The 22,013-nt window shown below is 37.7% G+C and overlaps 1 long non-coding RNA gene across 1 annotated transcript; it reads left to right on the forward strand.

Moving 5' to 3' along the window:
• The first annotated feature begins 4,196 nt into the window (after window positions 1-4,196).
• On the forward strand, window positions 4,197-13,277 carry LOC120303112. Its single transcript, XR_005555351.1, has 3 exons — window positions 4,197-4,409; window positions 11,420-11,497; window positions 13,042-13,277. It is a non-coding gene; the product is annotated as an uncharacterized LOC120303112 (long non-coding RNA).
• Window positions 13,278-22,013: the final 8,736 nt, after the last annotated feature.

A 22,013-nucleotide genomic window follows, 5' to 3' on the forward strand; every position in this document is an offset into this window, starting at 1 on the left:
AGTTTCAGAGTTTCTGGTCCAAAAGGAACGAGCTGTCCCTTTCTCAGGGTTGTCTGCTTTGGGGAAACAGAGTTGTCATTCCCACCTCAATTTGGACTAGGGTCTTAGAATCCCTCCACGAGGGTCATCCTGGCATTGTTTGTATGAAGGCTCTTGCGCGCAGCCACTTGTGGTGGCCTGGTTTAGATAAAGATATTGAGGCTAAGGTGCATGCATGCCACCTGTGCCAACGATCTCGCCCAGAGATGCCCCAAGCTCCCGTGCATAGATGGGAGGAAACACAGTCCCCATGGTCTAGGGTGCACATTGACAACGCTGGGCCCTTTCAGGGTCAGTTCTTCTTGGTCCTTGTTGACAGCCATTCAAAATGGCTTGAGGTTGTACCTGTCTCATCCACCACCACTGCAAAGACTATTCAGGTACTGAGGGGGATTTTTGCTGCACACGGGCTTCCAGATGTCATTGTGCCTGACAACGGCCCTCAATTCACTTCCTCTGAATTCCAAGCTTTCTTACAGGCTAACATGATTCGTCATGCCACATCTGCACCCTTCCACCCATCCACCAACGGTATGGCTGAACGTATGGTGCGCATCACGAAGGACGCATTGAAAAGACTCACCTACGGGGACTGGTATCACAGGTTGGCTGACTTTCTCCTTTCTTATCGCACCACACCGTCCACTTCTACAGGGAAAAGCCCAACTGAACTTCGTTGGGGGCATCAACTTACTACTAAACTTGACCGGTTGCATCCGGACAGACTGCCTTCATCTACCTCACATCCTAGGGCACCTAGACAACTACTTGTGGGTGCCCCGGTTTGGGCTTGCAATTACGGGCCTGGTCATACATGGGTCCCCGCTTCTATTTCCAAGGTCACGGGTCCTCTCTCCTACGAGGTAGCCCTGGACAACGGTCGTGTCCTGCGCCGACACATCGACCAACTTCGCCCTAGGCGGGACCTTTCAGATGAGACTCCTGGGTCTTTTCCAGGGGGGGAGGGGGACCCTTTGGAGCAAAGGGAAGGGCACGAGTTGCTGCCCATCTCCACTGATGGAGCCGCTGACGGCCCATTTCAAGCTTCCGCAAGTGCTCCGAAAAGGAATTCATGGAGCTTACCCACACAACAGGCACTCATGCCTACTCCAGCCAGGGAGTCACCCCGGGGGCAAACTCACTTTCCACACACATCACACAACACTCCAGTCACAGAGGATACCCGGGAGCATCCCAACAGATCATTCCCCACAAGAGAGCTGGCACACAATCCCCAGAGTTGGCCTGACCTTACCCCTAATCCTACAGGGGGTCAAACATACAGGGAGGTGGTCGAGGAACCAAGTCCCGACCGCAACACCTCTAGCCCAAATCAGGGAGTAACTGAGTTTTGGGAAGGTACAGAGACCCACACGAGCCCAGACACAGAATGGGGCTTAGGGATTGGACAGCCTCCTGACAGGTCTTGGACGGACCTAGGAGGTTCTATAGAGATGCCCAGCAGTGGCTATCACTTCAAGGGGCCCGAGGGCCTACAGCTAGGCAGGTCAACCAGGTCACAAAGTGACAGAAGCCTTGGCCTGACGAGCCCGGTGGGCGAGCAAGCAGGCCAGGCATTGGGGCAAAGTCCTTGGAAGGCGCCAAGACATGATAAGGGGAACAGGCTCTTGTCACCCCTCAGTCAGGGAACACCTGTCAGAAACCCAGAGCTGAGAAGGTCACAGAGAGCAAGGAAGTCTCCTAAATACTTAGAGGATTACATAACATTGCTGGCTAAACAAAAGCCAGGTAACGATAGGAGCACTGAGAAGCAGAACACTGCATAAAATAATGATTATATGTTGGTAGTAGTTTTAGCCCGGGGGAAAGGGGTGTTATGTCCCGAGCCTTGCAAACGGCTCGGGGCGTTTGCAGGCGGTCCCGGGCAGGTGCAAAGCTGCCCGGGACCAGACAGGCTGTCGCCAGCGCCGTGCGCATGCGCGGGTGCTGGCGCGGGAAAAGTATCGCATTGACCCGGGAAATGTCTATATAAGAAGCTGGGAGGTTTTGGGAGCTGCTGAAACCATCTACTTGTGAGCTGAACACAGAATAAAGAAAACCGAGAACTACAACTGCTTCTCGTGTCTGCTTTTCGCCAAGGACTCTACAGAATATATGTGAAAATATTAGAATGTTATTCTTGGAATATTATGTGTTTAGAAGGAATACCCAAAATTTTACTAATATGGTTGTTTAAGATCAATTGGAATATTTTAATTGAAATTAGTGGAGCTTAAAAGCAGGAGTGATTTAGGTAGATGGAATAGTAGGAATGATTCTGTGGATTGATTGAATTTTAAGAAGAAATAGATTAAACTAAATTTGCTATATTATGTGAGGAAATGGGGGGGGGATGAATTTTTTTAAGGTATTAATTTTAGTTTTATATATATATGACTTGTTTTGTTATGATTGATTACCCTTTCACACGAAGTTTTCCTGAGCACTTTGATGTTAAAATTAAAAAAAAAAACAATAAAATGTATATTATAAAGTAGGGACAGACCCCAGGAATACTACGGAGCATTCACTCCATCACACTTTGGAATATTCCAGGGGCCACATTGACCCCAAACTGCAGTCTTTTTACCTTAAAGGCTCCCCAGTGCGTTACAATTGTTTGGGCCTCAGCCGTTGCCTCATCAACAGGTAGTTGTTGATAGGTCTGAGCCAAATCAACCTTTGCAAAGATTTGCACTGGGTAGCCATGCTGCTGCAATGCCTTATTAAGTGTACATTTATAGTACGCACAAATTTGGACTTCTCCATTGGCCTTCAGTGGTGTGACTATAGGGGTTTCTCGTGGACTAGAGTCCACAGGTTCTAAGATGCCCTGCTGGAGCATCTAGTCCAGCTCTGCATCTATTTTGTTCTTTAGGGCAAAAGGTACCCTTCAGGGCTTGATCCTGATGGGTGTGATGGCTGAGTCTAAATGTAAAGCAATGGGAAGCCCCTTGTACATGCTAAGCTCTGAAGTGAACACATCAGCAAACTTCTTGCAAACTTCTGTAAGGCCTGATGTTTGCAGATTGTGAAGTCCAGTCACTTGAATTCCAAGGGCCTCAAACCAATCAAGTCCAATAAGACTTGTATGATCACCCCCAACTACCACCACATCTAGCAGCTCTTCAAAACTCCTATGCTGCACCTTGAGCGTGGCCTCCCCCTTTGCGCTGACTCTGGAATTCTGGAAGTCAGTAAGGATTAAATTTGAAGGCCTGAGTTTAATTCGTAGGCCACTTCTGCTGCAGATCTTTTTAAAAGTGTCTAGGGAAATGATCGATAGACCGGACCCTGTGTCCAACTCTATTGACAAGGGAACCCCTTGCAACTTCACGTCAATGTGAAGCTTCTTTTTAACTGGCCTGTGAACCCCGGTTTTGAAAACGCAGAAGCCCACTCTGTTTTGGCTAGGGACCTTGGTACCTTTCAGAGGTAATTCTTCTGGAGACCATTCCTTCTGGTGGCCCAAACAGATGGAGGCAATGTGGCCTTGCTTTCCAAATGCACGGCAGATAGTGGAGTGGAACCGGCAGTCAGAGCGCTTGTGGCGTCCTCCACACCTGAAACACTGAGGGAATGAGGTTGTCTATTGTCTACCTTCCTAAGGCCTTCTTTCTGCTTGCTGCTGAAGGCTGTCTACCTCCAACTCTGGATCCTCTTCTGGAATCTCCCAAGCGACCTCATGATGGATGGTGGTAGGCATTGGGGGGTTCTTGGCAAGCTGCATGGCCTTCACAGCTCCTCCCACTGCTTCTTCAGCTGCAATCTCTCTCAAAGCATCTTGAAATGAGACATCTTCTTTTGCAAAAAGTTTCTGTTGCAGCTCACGACTTCATAGGCCATAAACCAAGCGATCCCGGAGCATCTTTTAGATCCTTAAATGCACACAGCCTAGCTGCTTGTCTTAACGCAGCAACAAAATCCATAGCAGACTCACCAGGCCTCTGATTCCTCTGCTCAAAGGCATGCCTCTGTGCAATTACTGAGAGCTTGGGTTCGAAACATCCTCTTTAAGTCAGCATACACAATTGATTCCAGTGGTGCTGGGGCTACAAGATTCTCTGCAATATCGAAAGTCTTTTGTCCATAGACACACCGCGAGGTAACAGCTTTAAGGCCGTCTTCTTGGATCTTGTTTACTCGAAAGTAATTCTCTATTCAAGCCATGTAGGAGCTCCAGCGCTCAGGTGAATATCAAATTTCAATAGACATCCTAGCTTTGACATCGTTACAGCCTGGAGCCTCTTCGATGCTTCTCACTGCAAGGTATGAGAAGGGGTCTCACGAAGCCGAGCTCACTTCCAGCATTCTCATAATGGCAGGCAATCGCTTCCTCCAGACGCTGAACTTCCCAGTGCTTCAGCTAGGTAAGTCAGCCTAGCTTCTCCTGTTGTTCTTCTTGCAGCCGATCCCACCTTCGTCGCCAATGTTCTGTTTTAGAATCAGAGACATTGGAGCGAGGCAGGAGTAATAAAACACAACTTCTTTATTGAGATCACAAACAGAACAGAACAGCAAACAAAATGGCGCTGGCTCTTTTATACTTCCCTTGCAGGGACAGCATCAGTCTATCAATGCAAGGCTAGTCTCTCTCCTTGCACACGCTCACAAGGCTGGAGACACTCTGTCTGGTCTTGGGCAACCACATGGTCTGCCTGGGCCTTCTGCAGCCTCCTGAGCCTGCTGAGTCATTCAGCAGGCCCAGGACATAACAGAGTTTGTATGAAAGTTTAGCAATTCAACTCTGCTTACTTGTCCCTATTTCTAAAAAGTGTTTCAGTCTGGATTGTTCATTTCCCTCCCTAACCCCTGCACTTTTGAGAGCTGAAGCAGCTGCAGCCAAGCAAGGTGCCGCCATTAATCCTATTAAATATTTAGTGATAAAAGAATTTTTATTTAGTATTAATTGGCTATGAAGGTTTTTTAAAAAAATATTATTATTTGTTTTCTTCACTGCCAGTTGAATAAATCAGTCTTTAACTCATTGGTGTCATAAGTTGTTCTGAGCAATCTCAGTTTTAAAATCATTTCCGAAAGACACCAGATTAGGAAGGTGCTCTGTATGTTTCCTGAGATAATGTAGTTTAATTGGACTGGAGAACAGTTCATAAACTATTTTTATAAGGTTAAAATAAAAATAAAAGTGGAGTAAGGCAGAGCATCCTGAAATATTCCTGTTATTTTTTTCAGTACAGGTTCAATTTACATTTCAGTCATTGCCACCTTGGTAGTATTGAAAAGAGATTCACCACTGATTAAACAAAAGGAGATTGTTTGTCATTTTTCTCTGATCCTTCAAAGACATGTCAAATACTTTATGTGGGCCTATAGGCCCTGTTTTGGTTGGTGAATTGGACATAGCTTGTGAACACAAATGTGGATGACCTAATGCCACAATATTTAAGCTTCAGTTTTTAATTGTATGTTACCACTAATCGGTGTGATTTAATTTGTGCTTCTTGAAAACAAGAAGTGTAATGAACCAGTAATTCAAACTCCATAAGACAACTGCAATCATCAAATGGAATTGGGCAAAGTTAGGTGTTACGATGACAAAGCAGATGACATTTTTGGTAGGGACCCAATTCATTTCAGAGCAGCTTGAATGAGGATTTCTTTTCTTCTTTATGCTGCATTTGGCAACAATCCACCTGAGGCAGATTCTCTTCTCTCAAAGGAATCATCTTCCCACTCTATCCATTTAAGCAGGACATTCTGCCTGAAAATCTAGCTACCCATCACACATGTTAAGCAGATGTGTGAGCATGTGGAGTATTTTTTTTTTAAAAATCTGCAATCTATGGGGGGAAATATAGTGTTACTACTGAAAAACTATGATAAAATAATGAATATTAAGGAAGATTTACCTTCTGGTGTTTTTTGAAGGGTTAAGATAATGGTAATCAGTTTTAGAAAAATTATGTTTGTTGATAACGTGACTAACTTTTTTACAATGAAAAGGAGGACACAAATAAATTGAAGAAAAAATATTGTAAATAAAAGAAACATTTTATTCATTGCAACAATAATACAGACAACTTGCATGTGCAAAGTTTGCCAGCCGGATATTTTGGCATGCTCAGCAGCAATTCCTATTGGCTTTTGAAAGCCAATAGTGGGAGTAGCACAGCTCATACAAAAGTTGAAAAAAACCCCATCAAAAAAAGATGCCAGAACGCCGTTCTGAGTGTTCTATGAGAAAAAAAAAGCCCTGCAGATTAGTCTTCAAATATCGAAAAGGAGGACATGTAGGGGGACACTTTTCGAGGGAGGACAGAACTTACAAAAGGAGGACTGTCCTCCCTAAAGGAGGACGGTTGGTCACCTTATTGTTGAGGAATAATGGGATTTTTCTGCTCCGCTCACTGAATAATAGTAATCTTCCAAAGTAAATTTTTTATCTAAATCAGATTATCTTTGAGTCCAGAATTCTCCAGAAATTAGTGCTGGAAAACCTCTACTGGAAGCACACACATTGCCCACAAATTTATGCACATTAAGAGAGAGAGAACCAGTTGTTTTTCTCATGATGAATCAGAATTACTTGGGGAAATATAACTTCCTGTTTTTACATGGATGGCTATACTCTTGCAATGCCAGTTAATTTTGGCTAGGTCAATAGAGCATGTTTCATTAGTGAAACTTTTATTTCCATTCAAGACATATGTTGTCAGAGAGCAATATAATTAAGACAGGAGAGAAAGAAGCTGCATTTAAATAACTTATGAAATATGGATAGTGCTACTTTTTAAGGCTAGATAGGCTTCTAGCTGTTCCTAAATTCCTCCAGTATAGAATTATGGAAAACAGAATTCAGCATACAATAGTTCTAGACATCAATACAAAATAACCTTTTTCCAAGATTTCCATTGTTTCCTTTGGAGCTATATATACAATTATACATTTATACAGTGGTGGGATTCAGCCAGTTCGCACCAGTAAAACCAGTAGCTAAATTTTGCTAAGTTCGGAGAACAGGCTGAATGCACACTGCTTCCAGAAGTCCAGTCTAGGCCTCGGAAGCCTGGAGAAGGCCTCCCAGGCCTAGAACAGTCCACTGGAAGTTTGTGGATGTCACTTCAGGAAGTCCGTTCTAGGCCTCAGAGGCCCAGGCCTGCATCTAATAAGAGAACCAGTTGTTTAGGTATTTCAATCCCCCACTGCATTTATAAATATATAACAGCAGAGAATTACATTTAACTGTCTGCTGTTATAAGACACATAGAGTCCTGAACTTTGACACTGATTAAATCACCCCATATTCAAATTTTACTTTCAACTTCTTAGTAAGGTTTCCAAATTAGCTAGTTTTCTCCTTTTCTTTCTTTTGCATTGCTTCAAAGGTTCATTATTCAGACAAATTATTTCAAGTAACCAGCTTATTTAAAAGAATAGATCATATTGGCTCAATTTTAATTGAAAAAGCTCTGTAATGTTTTAATATTATATTATTTGTATAATTGTATATTTAGCCAATTATCTCTCATGCTTATAGGTAGCATCTCTTCTGCCAGCTTATGAAAAGAGATATTTATATTTTAATAAAAGGGTCATGTTGGAAACTATAATAAATATCTTTTTTATTCTTCTGCTGGCCTATGTCAGCTTTTCTTTTTCAAAGAATGGATCTTTAACAAAAACTGAAATTTAAAAATATTTATTATATTTATTATATTTTTATTATCAGATCAACTAACAAAATATTGTTCCTTTCTGTGTGTAATACAGTGACATTTTAAAAAGAAAAAAAATGCTTGAAATTCCTCTTCTTCATCGTTTTGTTAGGACAAAAAACACACATGATCTATTCATTGCTACAAATTGGCGACAGTTTTTAGGGCTATTCTACTGCACTGAAGTACCATGCTGACACTCTCATGTATTCTGAAGTACTTTTTGGAAATCAAATCCAAAGTGTCTATAGTCCTGGTAGATATATTCTTTCATTGCTATTCTTTTGGCCACTTTCCAATATGAAAACTTCACAGTTCTTGATTTCTTGAAAAATTCCAAATACTGCAAATATATTAAGAAGAAGAATATATCAAAATCAAAGAGTTTTGTGAATTTCACACCAAAAAAACCTCAATAACCTAGAGGCACTCAATGAAACAAAAATTGGCATTTCTTTAATTTAATTTTAAAATCAAATGACCCTATTTTTACATGAAGGGAACCCAGATCAATAGGTTTTAGTATATTAAAGGACAAAGAAGGAGTGTTATGCCAAAAGAGCAATTAGTATGTTGTAAAATGTCCAAAAAATTTTGTGAAGCAGGTTACAGTATAGAAACTGTTATTTCAAGCCATTTAGATGTTGCATTTAATAAAGATGGTTAATGATAAAAAAAAAAAGAATGACAAATTAATTTTTGGAAAGGCTTCAACATTTGCATACAATTACTTGTATTAAGGTTATTTGGGTTGTTAAAAGGTCATTGTTTGTGGATCTGCTCCCAGGGAAAAATTGAATGACCAGATGGGTACAAAGGACAAAGAAGTATGGTGGACTTCTGTTTTCAGAATAAACATTTAACACAAAACTTTTTCTATTTCAAATGGTGAGATAAAAAAAAGGTTTCCGATGAAACTTTGCAGCATTTCAGTTCTTTTTTAGATGTATGACTGCTCTACTATATCATTCTCCTTATTTTCTCTTTGCTACACTTAAAATCTTCCAAAACCCAAAGGTGATTTTTTTTGAGTGATAACTGTGTTCTCTGCATTATTGGAAGACAGATTAAAGTTAAAAATGGAATCATCTGATATTAAGAAATGTTCATCATTAGATCTAGTTATTTAGCAGAGATGAGACAGTATCTGTTAAAGATGCTTTTATTTAGATTTTTACACTGAACACAAAGTCGGATTCGATGGCCTAAGTCACAAGTGTCAAACTCGATCACATCACATGATGTATCATGATGTGTTGCAACATTTTTTGCCTTTGCGGAGCTGGGCTGGGCATGGCCTGGGCGTAACTCATCCGGCCTGTGGGCTGCCAGTTTGACACCCCTGGTCTAAGTAGTTAAGTTATATATGACAGCATTTCTGTTATTTTCATGTGACTTGCCTATCCCCAGTTTAGCAATTATTTTTTTACATACATCTATCTACAGATAATAATTTATTTCTTGCTGTCTTGCAATGCTTCAGGGGATAGAGGCTGATTTCCACCCATTTTTATGTTCGCAGTAGCATGGTATTACATAACTTCCAAATATAAAATGTTATAGCTAGTATTTGAAAAACCATTATAACTCTTTTTGGATGAAATGATCTTATAGCTAAAGCTATTTTTTCTTGTATTTATATTCTTGATCTTAGTACACATTCCAAAGGAAAAAAAATTCAGCAGCAGCAATTTGTAACAATGAGCCCAAAAAAAATTGCTAAACTACATTAACTGAAGGAAGCTTACGTGAAAATCCTGGTTGTATCTTCCTGGTTACAGACAACAAACAAAACTGTTGGACGTGCATGCCAATGAAAAGCTGCCAAATAAAATATTGCTTTATAAAGTCAGGAAAAAACTAATTTTAAAAGGTTATTGTAGGTTATTTGTGGTCATGTCTTGTCCATATTAAGCATGATGTCATCTTGAGAAACTTCATTACCTTTTTATTTCTGTAGTATACATTTGAGATGCTCTCTCCAATAATATATGCACAAAATTCTCTTATAAAAATTTAATCAAAGTCATTTTCTACAAAATGAAGATCAAAAATATAGCTAAATAGCTGAATGTTTCAGAGTGAAATCCCAAGTGCTATTCGAAATAGGATGGGGAAGGAAAGGAAGAAACAGCTTTTGCTATTTTAAAGCATAAATTTAATCCCTGTGGTTACTAAGAGGGTAAAAGTATGAATTCACAGCAGGTTATAACTGGAGTTGTTAATTGTTATAAATTGTTGTAAAGTTTAATAACAGCTAATAATGATAATCATCAAAGGGTAGCAAGTTTATTGCTTTCCATTTGAGTCCCATTATTGTGTATCAGAAAATTATGAGATAAACAAAAAGAAATAAGTTCAACTTTATAGGTGGTACTGAGTTCATATGTATACATAATTTTCAGAAGTAAGATTTGTTTAATTATGGCTTTTGAATAAACCTCATGTCTGAATTCATATGTAATGCTGAGTCATATATATTTTTAAACCATGTTTTTAACCCATGTTTGAATCCAGCCATTGTCTCTAGTGGATGTTATTCTTATTTCTCTTTCTTAGATATCTCTATAAAGATGAAGTGCTCAGAAGAAAATCTTAAGACAATTTGCTGACTGAGAAAAAGCAGAAAATGTACACATATAGTATATTCTCTTTTGTTGGCTTGGGTGAATGTTTACCTCTAGTTGGGCCAAGGATGACTCAATTGGAACTATTTGTGTTGGCAACTTTTAGACCTCACACAAATATACCCAAGAATTTAATTTGCCCTTTTGGCAACTGCATCTTGTCAGTGGGTCTTTGTCAACATATAATCAAGCAATAAACCTGTATCTCTTCAGTTATTTTCAATTAATAAGCTTTAGCCGGTAACAAAATACATATTGCTTGATCTCATATTCATGATCTTACTTTTCATACTATTAAATTGCATTCCATTTATGTTGTTCCAATTCATGAGGTCATCCCAATTCATTCTGCATAATTTCCTGCTTCTTTTCTTATGTTAATAATACCTAGCTTGGTATTATCTGCAGATTTCATTAAACCATGCCTATTTTCCACACACAGCCCTTTTAAATAAACAAATAAAATAGGACCTAAAGAATTTTTTTCCCTCCCAATTCCTTTTTGTCAATTAAGCAAGTTAATCCTGTAACCAAACCTGATATATTATCCTCTTTAAAAAAATCTGGATATGAAACCATGAGATGTAAGGAGTGGGGGAGTATAGCACACAATGGAATATGTGTTGCATGAAATCATTATATACATTTCATCAATTTTTCCTCAGCATAGTTTGTACCAGATGATGCCTCTGTTGTGAAAGACTGTAACACAGATGAAGCCATATTCTTCAGGCAACAATTTTTTATAGGCATATAAATTTAGTTGTATTTTGAGATGATGAGATGCAAAAAACCAATAACCATACCTATGATTAGCCACAAATCTCTGTTGATTCCTAGTGGCCAATAGATTTCTCCATGACAATATGCCCTAAGATGATATCCTTTAATTTTTATTTACAAAAGAATATGTTGTCCATTTCTTTCTATTGATAAAGATGCTATATAAATGGCCCTGAATTACACAGAACATTTTCTTACCTGACAAAAGAAAATATTCTATGCCTTTGACTTCTGTAATTAAAATTGTTATTATTTTAACTGGAACCATGAATATTCTTATGTCTTGATTCTTAGACGGCCAAGAAAGTCTGACACCATTTCTTCCTTATTTCTGCAACATTGTCCTTTCCCCTGAAAAGATCAAAAGCAAAGGTAATTTACCCATCAGATCATATGAGGTTGACAGGTTACAGAACTTGCATCCTGAAGTTTCTCATCATCCAGGAAGAGGGTGAGGAAAATGTACAAATTCTGTGAAAAGGTACAACAGGCCCAGAATTAGGAGTAACAAGAGTAGCTACTAGATCGTCTACTAATAACACATTTGCACTGCATCTTCCAGATAGAACTTTTGACAAATTTGGGCAAGATTTATGAAGTAAGTGATTGCTTACTGTTGAAAACTGAATTATTCATAGGGGTCTATTTACCCATCACTCCTATGAAAACAAACTCAGCTGCATGTTTCTGATAAGGTTTTGAAAGAACTGTTTTCCACTTTTGCTGCTTCAAATACTCCTATCTATTTTGCATGTTACTTTCTTCCTACACTTTAACTAGCTATCATGCAGAAGAATGAATGAATGCCCCCTGACTCTGCCACAGTGTGGCTGCCATAGTGTCTTTCGCAGTTACCATTAAAAACAATGCTGCAAAAATGTAGTAGTTATAACATTGAAAATGAACACTGATATTTCAAAATGTTCAAAATCTAAAAATGTTATTATTTTAAATTACTATTTTACTTGCTCTGAGTTACCTACTTTTCCATTTGGCTTTTTTTGTTTCATAATAGTGCATTAGGGCAGCATTCTCTCTATGAAGCATTTATAATCTCTTTACTACCACACTCTTCATAAAGGAAACTCCAGAACACATTAAAGACCAACAGGCTGGCAAGAAAGGATTTTAAAACTGCTATTTGTGTCAGCAGTGAGGACTGACTAATTTTCAAGTGGTTTTGCAAAGGAATAAGATTTGTTCTAGCTAATAGATGACAGTGTTTCGCTTAAAAGCTTCCACAGTGACTTAATAAATGGTTTTTATATTCACTTCCTACTAAGCAAAAATATATAAATCTTACTTATGAAGTAGCTTCAGTTCATTTATTTTAACTGATCATTTTAAAAATGCATTTGTCTATCTCAGCTACAATTTTAAATGAATAGATTTAAAATCTTGGTGTTCCTCCAAAGTATCACTTTTTATGAGAATTTAAATACAGGTAGCAATTTAATTTATTAATTTGTAATTGTTTTGGTTAGTTACTCAATAGTGCAGAATTACATACCATTTCCTTCCATCAATATTAATATCAGTCTTGCTTGAAAACAACTCCAGATTTAGGGCAAGAAGTAATTTAGTTTGTTGCAGGAAAATAATCAAGTGCTAAAGGATATATTTCTTCAGTTATAGAGCTCCAGTTTCCTTGTAAATTCAGAAGGAAGGAACTAAAACAGCCTTACAAAATGAATCTATATTGTCAAAGAAGAAAGTATAGAAAAAACTTTCCCTTGCATTTTCCATTTACCAAGTTGTTTGCTCATTTGCTTGCTTTAAAAATACTTCCATAATATGAATTTTATGACTGATAGTTTGATTGACTGATTGATTAGTGTCACCAAATCATTGTTGACTCCTAGTGGCCAGATAAATGGATTTCTTCATGACAACATGTCTCTATCTTGGTCTTTCAGGTCTTCTGCTGATGCATCCATGACCACTGCAGCTGAGTCCATCCATCTTGTTGCTGGTTGTCCATTTACCATTTCTAGCATTAGAGTCTTTTCTATAGAGATCTTAACATAATGTGCCTTCATGTTAAATCTGGTTCTGATGTCAGCATAAATTACACTTTCATATAAAACTAATAAAGATAGTAGTTTTGCAGTAACAAAGAGCAACCGTAAGAATAAAATATGGATTGGCAGAATTTGCTATCTTTATTGTCATTCTTATTACAGTACTTCCTATTTTTATTTATTACTTACGTTCTTCATAACCTAGTCAGAGGGAGGAAATGGTGGTATCATTTAAGGATCATTCATTTCAATACAAAATATTCTAAATTATCACTTTAGAGGATGGGCTTTTTCATGACAAAGCCTGAGAGAAAAGCATCAAAATTGTGTTATTTAGATGGTGTATTCTAAATAATTATTTACTCTCATGTAAAAGAATGCTACTAGTAACATTACATTTAATTTAAATACATGTTAATTTGGGCATGATTTCAGCAAAAAATTTTTGATCCAAGTTCTTTGTAAATGAAATTTTGAAATAATTTATTTTAAGACAAATTGCAAAGAGAATATTCTCCTAAATTTAAGATCTATAATGGTTAAGTTGTTGAAATAGGGGTTGTCATAGAATCATTGAGTAGAAAAGGAATTTGGAGGTCTTCTATTCAAATTCCTTGCCCAAGGCAGGAGTCCTGATACCATCTCAGACAAATGGTTGTCTAATCTTTTCTTGAAAATCTCCCAGGGTGGAACACCCACAACTCTGGAAGGAAAGATGTTCTACTTCTTATTAGTTCTCACTGTCACAAATTTCTCCTTATTTCCAGATTGGATCTCCCTGATGAGCTTTTACCCATTGCTGCTGATTCTGTCCTTAGGAGCTATGGAGAATAAATTGACCCCTTTTCTCTGTGGCATCTTTCAAGCATTGGAAGATTGCTATCATCTCTCCTCTCAACCTTCTCTCGATTAAACTAAACATTTAAAGTTCTTATCAGAACATCAGAACATCAAACTTAGGCTCTTCCCTGTCAAAATTCAACACTGTTTCATCATATTAAGGATCACTGAAGTCTATCCAACTATATTATTATCTACTTATCCACATCTGCCTTTCTTAACATTTCAGGGTAGGGTGGACGGAGAACAAGTTAAATAGTTCTTTGTATCTCTCTGCCAATAAAAAAGATTGAAAAAATGAAATTAGGCACACAAGTTGAGATTTCACAAAGTCAGAAAATGGGATTTCCTGTTTGTCTTCTTCTAATAGTCCTTTTGAGAATATTCAAAAACTATATATTAGCTATTAAGAACATGATTTTTTTAACTTGATATAGATGACACCAAAACATTGAAGAAACATTGTTCAGTTTTTGGTCAAAATACATTTTTTTTTATTAAAGAGTTTTATAAATTTTACAAAAAATAAAAGACAATACAAAAACAAAAAACAACATATACAAATAAAAACAAACATTACCCAACAAAACCCCCCTTCCCCCACCCCTACCCAACCCCCCCTTCCCCCCCCCAGGGCCTCCCAGAGCAGAATATAGGCTTAATTAAAAAAAATTAAAAAAATTTATATTTATAAAAAAAGAATATAAAATAGAAAATATATATATATATAAAGTTAAAAATTATGAAAAAACTATATAGTATTTTTTATATCAAATTTAAATTGTATGAATTTTATCCATTTATCCCAAACAGCAAGAAATTTCTCTTGCGTTTGACCCTTTAAGAAAGCCGAAATCTTTGCCATTTCCGCCAAATGAGACACTTTAAGAAACCATTCCTGCAATGTAGGCAAAGATTCCTTCTTCCAATATTGTCCTACTAACAGCCTCGCAGCTGTAATCAAATTTAACATCAATATAACCTCCTTTGTATCACAATCAATAACTATACCTAACAAAAATAATTGTGGAGTAAATTTTACCCTCCTTTAAAAAATTCTCTGGATATTCCACCATATCTTAATCCAGAATGCTTTTATCTCTCTGCACGACCACCAAATATGATAATAAGTAGCGTCCATACAACCACATCTCCAACATTTAGGTTGTAAGTCAGGGTACATAAAAGACATTTTTTGTGGATCAAGGTGCCATCTATAAAACATTTTATAAAAATTCTCCCTTAAGTTCTGTACTTGTGTAAATTTGACATTTCTCACCCAAATAGTATTCCATCCCTCTAAGTGAAGTATATCAGAATTTGTCAAATTTACCCAGTCACTAACTAATGTTAAAACCACTGCATCATAATATAATTTCAAATTCGGCACCTTGAGTCCTCCCCTCTCACGGAAATCTTGCATAATTTTAAATTTAACCCTTGGCTTTTTCCCTGCCCAAATAAATTTATTAAGGCCTTTCTGCCACTCAGTTAAATTGATCTCATTCTTCAAAATCGGTATCATTTGGAACAAAAAGAGAAACTTGGGTAGAATATTCATTTTCAAGTCTCTCTGTACCCTAACCCACAACCTTTCATAATTATTTTTAAATAATTTTGCATTAGAAACAGATAGCATCACCCCCAAATATTTTACCTTATTAACAATTTCAAAACCCGTCAAATTAACCAAAGTCTGCTTCTCCCGACTGGTCATATTTTTAGGTAAAATTTTAGTCTTATTAACATTAATCTTAAAACCCGAAACCAAACCATAATTATGAACCAACTGTAATAATTTTACTACAGAATAAGTAGGTTACGACAAAGTGATAACTAAGTCATTCGCAAAAGCTCTTAACTTATACTCTTTTTTATTAACTTCTATTCCTTTAATTTCCTGCAACTCTCGAATTTTGATCAACAGTATTTCCAGTGTTAAGACAAACAGCAACGGTGATAATGGGCAACCCTGTCTAGTACCTTTCTCTATTGTAAAAACCTCTGACAAGCCTCCATTAACGATAAGTTGTGCCGTTTGTTTTTGATATATTACCATAAGAGCTTGCAATATCTTTTCACCAAAATTCATCTCTTCCATTACTCTTAACATAAAATGCCAATTCAATTGATCAAAGGCTTTTTCAGCATCTAAAAATATCAGCCCTGCAGGAACTTGGTTATTTTTATCTAAATATTCTAATAAATTAATAATTTGTCTGACATTATTTTTCATGTACCTTCCAGTTATGAACCCAGATTGATCTTTATGCACAAGGTGGTGCACCACCCTCATAAGCCTATTTACTAAGATTTTTACAAATATCTTATAATCCACATTTAAAAGAGATATAGGCCTATAATTCTTTGGTAAAGTAAGATCTTGATCTTCCTTTGGAATCAATGATATAAAAGCAGTACGCCATGAGGGAGGAATCTCTTGACCCTGTAAAATGCCATTAAAAAGATCACCTAATGGTTGAGTCATCTCCTCCAATAAGGCTTTATAATAAACAGCTGTTAACCCATCCGTACCCGGTGCTTTCCCTGGTTTCAATTGTTGAATTGCTAGCGAAATTTCCTCCTTAGTAATTAAACCATTAACTTCATGTTTCTGATCCTCTGTCAATTTAGGGAAACTAACCTCGCTTAGATATTTATTTATCTCTAAAATTTGCACATTAGTAGATTTATATAATTTTTGATAATAATCCAAAAAAGATTTCTTAATCAGTTCCTTCTGAGAAACTAATTTACCCTTGTAATTTATTTTATCTATTGTTCTCTGTCTCTGTTTCTTTCTCAATTGATAAGCCAGCCATCTCCCTGGCTTGTTAGCATTACAGAATGTATTTTGTTTCATAAACAATAAATTGGTTGCAGCTTGATCTGCTAACAACATATTAAATTGTGTTCTTAACAACTTTAAGGATTCTTTAATACTTTCATCAGAAGGATTTAAAATCAAAGACTTTTCTTTTAATTTAATTTCATCTTCCAATTCTTTACATTTCTGAATCTGTTTTTGCTTATGACAATTATTCATTTTTATCAAAATCCCACGCATAAATGCTTTCCCTGAATCCCATACCATTGACATTGAAGTCCCCTTATACATATTCAAAGCAAAATAATCCTTTAAACACTCCTTTAGTTTCTGAACATTTTTTTCTTGTCTAAATAAATTCTCATTTACCCTCCAGGATCTTCTCTCCTCTTTTTCTTGAGTCAACTCCATCCAAACAGGACTATGATCCGTCAAAGACCTAGGGAAAATCTTGACATTCTTTACTCTATTATATAAGTCCGTTGTAATCAAGAAGAAGTCAATTCTTGAGAAGGATTGGTGTCTATCTGAAAAGAAGGTAAAGTCTTTCTCCTCTTGATTACATTCCCGCCAATAGTCCCGTAATTCCCAGTCCTCTTTCATATCAAAAAAGGCTTTAGGTAATTTTGCCTGCTTAAGAAGAGGAGAGGAACCTTTTTTGTCCCTTTGTACATCTAAGACACCATTCCAATCCCCCATTAGTACCACGGATCTGTAGTCCAGCAGATTTATTTTTTCATGTAAGAGTCTATAAAATTGTTCCTGTTGCTGATTTGGTGCATATAGTCCCACTATAAGTACTTTCTTACCATATAAGCCCAATTCAACCATCACATATCTCCCTTGGGGGGTCAGACTCCACCAGACAAACTGGTAGATTTTGCTTAACATAGATAACAACTCCCCCCTTCTTCCCGGGAGCAGAAGAGACGAAGTGAGATCCCAGACGGGCATTAACTAAATATTTCTGATCCTTAAGTAAAATATGAGTTTCCTGTAAGCAAATAACATCATTATTACGTTGCTTCAAATAATAAAAGATTTTGTTCCTTTTCTGAGGAGAATTCAATCCATTAACATTCCAGGTCAAAAACTTTGCCATCTCCCTTGGCCCGCAGCCTGGAGAAGACACCTTGGAGATCTGAAATTGCAACATGTGTTGCATGACTCTTGGGTCTTGCTCCTCCCACCGGCGGTGATACATTTCCAGGAGACATCTCTTTGGCCTCTTTCTTACGTTGCTCCTTCTCTTTACGTTTATAAGCTGCACGAGTCATTCTCTGCTCTTTAACCTCCGTCTGGCGTTGCCCTTCAGCTTGCAGCATCCCAGCAGAAACCAAACCTAATGCCTCAGACTGCTGCTCCGCCTATTTGCCACTCAGGGATTTCTGAACAGGTAAAGTTGAGCCTGCACCTAGGACTGAAGTATAGAATTCTCTAGCTTTATCAACCGTATTCAATCTATAACGTGTCCCCGCATGGCTCAAAACAATACCCATCGGGATTTCCCATCTAAATGGCATCGATCTAGCTTTAAGCTCATTAGCTAAGAAAGCAAAATCTTTCCTGATTCTTAAAATTTTTGATGGGATTTCCTTTAGTATGATGACATCTTGGGCAGCTATCTGAAATCTTTTATTATAAAAGGCTTGTATGATCTCATTACGCAGAGACTTCTTCGTAAAATAAATCACCACATCTCTAGGCAAATTCTTCTGCTTAGCAATCCAAGAGTTAAGACTGTACACTTTTTCAACTTCTCTGCGTAATTCTCCTTTATCCATATCCAAAACCACAGCCAAATCAGTAAGGACCACCTCCATCAGATCTTGATTCATATCTTCCTTGAGGCCTCTAATCCTCAAGGCATATTCCATCTGCCTATACTGAAACATCAGAATATCTTCTTGTGAAGTCTCCACCTTCCTTTCCACATCTTGAATTTTATCATCAAAGGAATCAACTTTATCTTCAACTTCCTTGAGTCTTGCATTCAGCTTAACCACCACTGTAGCCAAACCTGAGACTGCTGCAAGTATATCTTGTCGCAAAATATTATTGTTCTTTTCCAATTGATCCTTCATCCCACTTATCTCTTCTTTGAAGTCAGATTTAATTTCTGATTTAAGCTGTATAGAAAATTGCTTCATTTCCTCTCTCATTTGAGCTACAGCCTCTCCCATTATACCTCTAACCTCTTGTGCTGAAAGTCCAGGCAAAGGAGGGGAGGGTGGTGGCTGTGCCGGTGGTGCATGTTTAAGTTGTTGTTGTGGGTGTGCAGTAGAAGTTATAGGGGAGGAAATCACCTTGGATGTTGTAGAAGGCGGCTGTCTCTTTGAAGCCATTTTAAATGACACAGTTCTCACTTCCCTTTCCCCCCCCCCCCAAAAAAAAGAGATGAGGGGGAAAGAGAAAAATTTTACTTTTAAAAGAGGCAGCAAAAACACTATAATCCTTGAAAATCCAGAGAAAAAAGACCAAGAAGAAAAAATCAAAAAAGAGAATTCAATACCAAAAGCAAAAGTAAAGTCCAGTCCTTAAAAGGAGAAAGTGAAACAAAAGACAAAGGAAAAAAAAAACTCCGTCACTTTCAAAACGCCATTTTAATTCCTTCTCCACAGTAATAAAAAGAAAAAAAAGGAGAAATAATCAAAACTAAATAAAAAAATAAACACCTAAATTATATAAGAAAAAATCCTTTAAACTGCTCTGTCCGTTTTTTTAGGAATTACTCACCAACTCTCTATAAGCACGGAGATAGAAGCGGCAGTTTCTTTTGCTTCCTAGGAAGCAAAAACAGCTGGGAGGCGGAGACAACAAGAGCTCCGAGGGAACACTCCTTTCACCCCCTCTAGAATTAAATCCAGAGAGGGTTCAGGGGTTCTACCTCTACTCTTGTACTCTCTGTCCCTTCCCTTTGCTCGGGAAGGGAATTCCGAGCCGCGGGCCAGCTGATGCGCGCTGCGCTCCGCGGCTCTAACACTTTCCCAGCTGGACGGCTAGAGGATAGCCGCCATCGCTGTCGCTCCGTACCGGAAGCCCCGGTCAAAATACATTAAAATCAATTCTTGACTTTAAACGATCAAAGTAATTTGATAAGATAAGATAAGTTAACCTTTATTGTCATTTTTTTACTGTGGGCACAATGGCACACATCAAAAATGAAATTTAGTTGCCCGTTCTCAAAGTAAAACACATACATGACATACATCTAAACATACTATATACAACATGTATAGATCCACACCCCTACATATAATTAACAAATAAATATTAAATACTGTCCATCTGGAGTATATAACAGAAGGAAGAAGCTTGAGAGTTCACAAGGTTAATGCTGTATGGAATGAAACTATGGCTGAATCTGAATGTATCTGCTACAGATACCACGAAGCCTCCTCCCAGAAGGAAACAAGGAAAACAGGTTGTGAAGAGGGTGTGTAGTGTCCCAGATGATCTTGCAGACCCTGCTCAAGCAATGCTTCTGTGCTATGTCCTGGATGGGAGGGAGGGAACTGCCAATGATCTTTTCGGCCATCCTCACCACTCTCTGCACCGCCTTCCTGTCTGAAGCAATGATGCTTCCAAACCAGACTGTGATGCTGTATGACAGGATGCTCTCAATCATTCTCCTGTAGAAAGCGGTAAGGATAGGAGAAGGAAGATGTGCTTTTCTAATGCGAGACAGAAAATGCAGGCACTACTGTGCCCGCTTCACCAGTGTCTTGCTGTTGAGGGAACAAGCCAGCCTACTCATTAGCTGCACATCCAGGAATTTGATGCTGGTAACCATCTCCATTGGTGCACAGAGAAGTGTGGCTGTTCCTGCTTTTTCTGAAATTGACAATGATCTCTTTGGTTTTTCTGATATTTAAAACTAGGCTGTTTTCCTTACACCAGTTCACCAATCCCTCAACCTCCTTGTGGCAAGCTTCCACACTGTCATCATGAATAAGGCCCACTATTGTTGTATCATCTGTGAACTTCACAATATGGTTGGTGGCAAACCTAGCACATCAATCATGGGTCAACAGGGTGAACAGCAGTGGACTTAGGACGCAGCCCTGAGGAGAACCTGTGCTCAAGAAAATAGTATTAGAGTTATTTATTCTAACTTGCACATATTGGGGCCTGTTGGTAAGAAAATCAAGAATTTCATTCATGCTTACACATCTACGAGCAAACAGACTGAGATAAAAGTTTTAAAAGTTTTTTTAGTGACATGCTAGGACTGACAGTGGGATACTGATGAGTAGACAGACTCTGTCCACACTCTTAAAATAAAAAAAGAAATATGAGTTTCAGCAAATAAGTTTATAGAGGTGGATCAGCTGAATATATTATGAATTCCGGCTGCACAATACCAGAATTTCTTTGGTCTGTTTAACATTATACCAGATTCAACAGACAGTTTAATGGATGATCCATAGCATTGAACAATTTTCTTTTGTGTTTTCTTTCCTTTCCCCTTTTATTGGACTGCTGTATGGAATCACAGTCCAAGACATTGATTTAATGGCCCAAGGTCAGGTTTTCTTTCCCACCCTTTACAAGTATTTTGCATTCTTATTGTCAATACAATGCTCTGCTGAATTGTTTACTTTGGGATACAATATCTTTTACTTTATTTTATTCTCAGAGGAGGAAGAAGGGCATGCCTCAAATACCGGGGGCAATTCAGCATAGGAGATGAAGGGAGTTGTTTTCATCTGGCTTAAATGAGAAGAAAAGCAGATCCATAAATTTTAGGAAGTACAGAAATTGATGCCTTTCTTGTCTAGAGTGTGATTTGATAACATCCATCATTTTATATTAGGTTTCCATTTTCAATTCCAAATTATTGTCATAGTCCCGGGCATGAAGAAAATAGTGATTTATATTTAAAAGATTTCTGTAATGAAGTTTAGAAAATGGTAATTCCTTTCATTTTTTAAAAAAAATTAATTGATTTGACCAGCCAAATTATTTAAAAAAATATTTTTGGGGTATAAATCTTAGGTAGATTATTAATTATGGAGTACACAAAATAATGACCCAACATGTCTTAAAATTATGCTTGTCATTGTGGTTTACTGAGTAAACTATAATTTAAAAATCTTGGCTTAGTATTATGTGTGAACTTAGTCTGGACAAAAGTTAAAAGAGACTCATGCCACTCAATCTCTATCAGTCCAGGCATTCTTCTTTAGCTCTCAGAAAA

This window comes from Crotalus tigris, unplaced genomic scaffold (genome assembly GCF_016545835.1).
Source record: "Crotalus tigris isolate CLP2741 ecotype Arizona unplaced genomic scaffold, ASM1654583v1 scf7180000017624.2573661763:2888555, whole genome shotgun sequence".
NCBI classification, from domain to species: domain Eukaryota; kingdom Metazoa; phylum Chordata; class Lepidosauria; order Squamata; family Viperidae; genus Crotalus; species Crotalus tigris.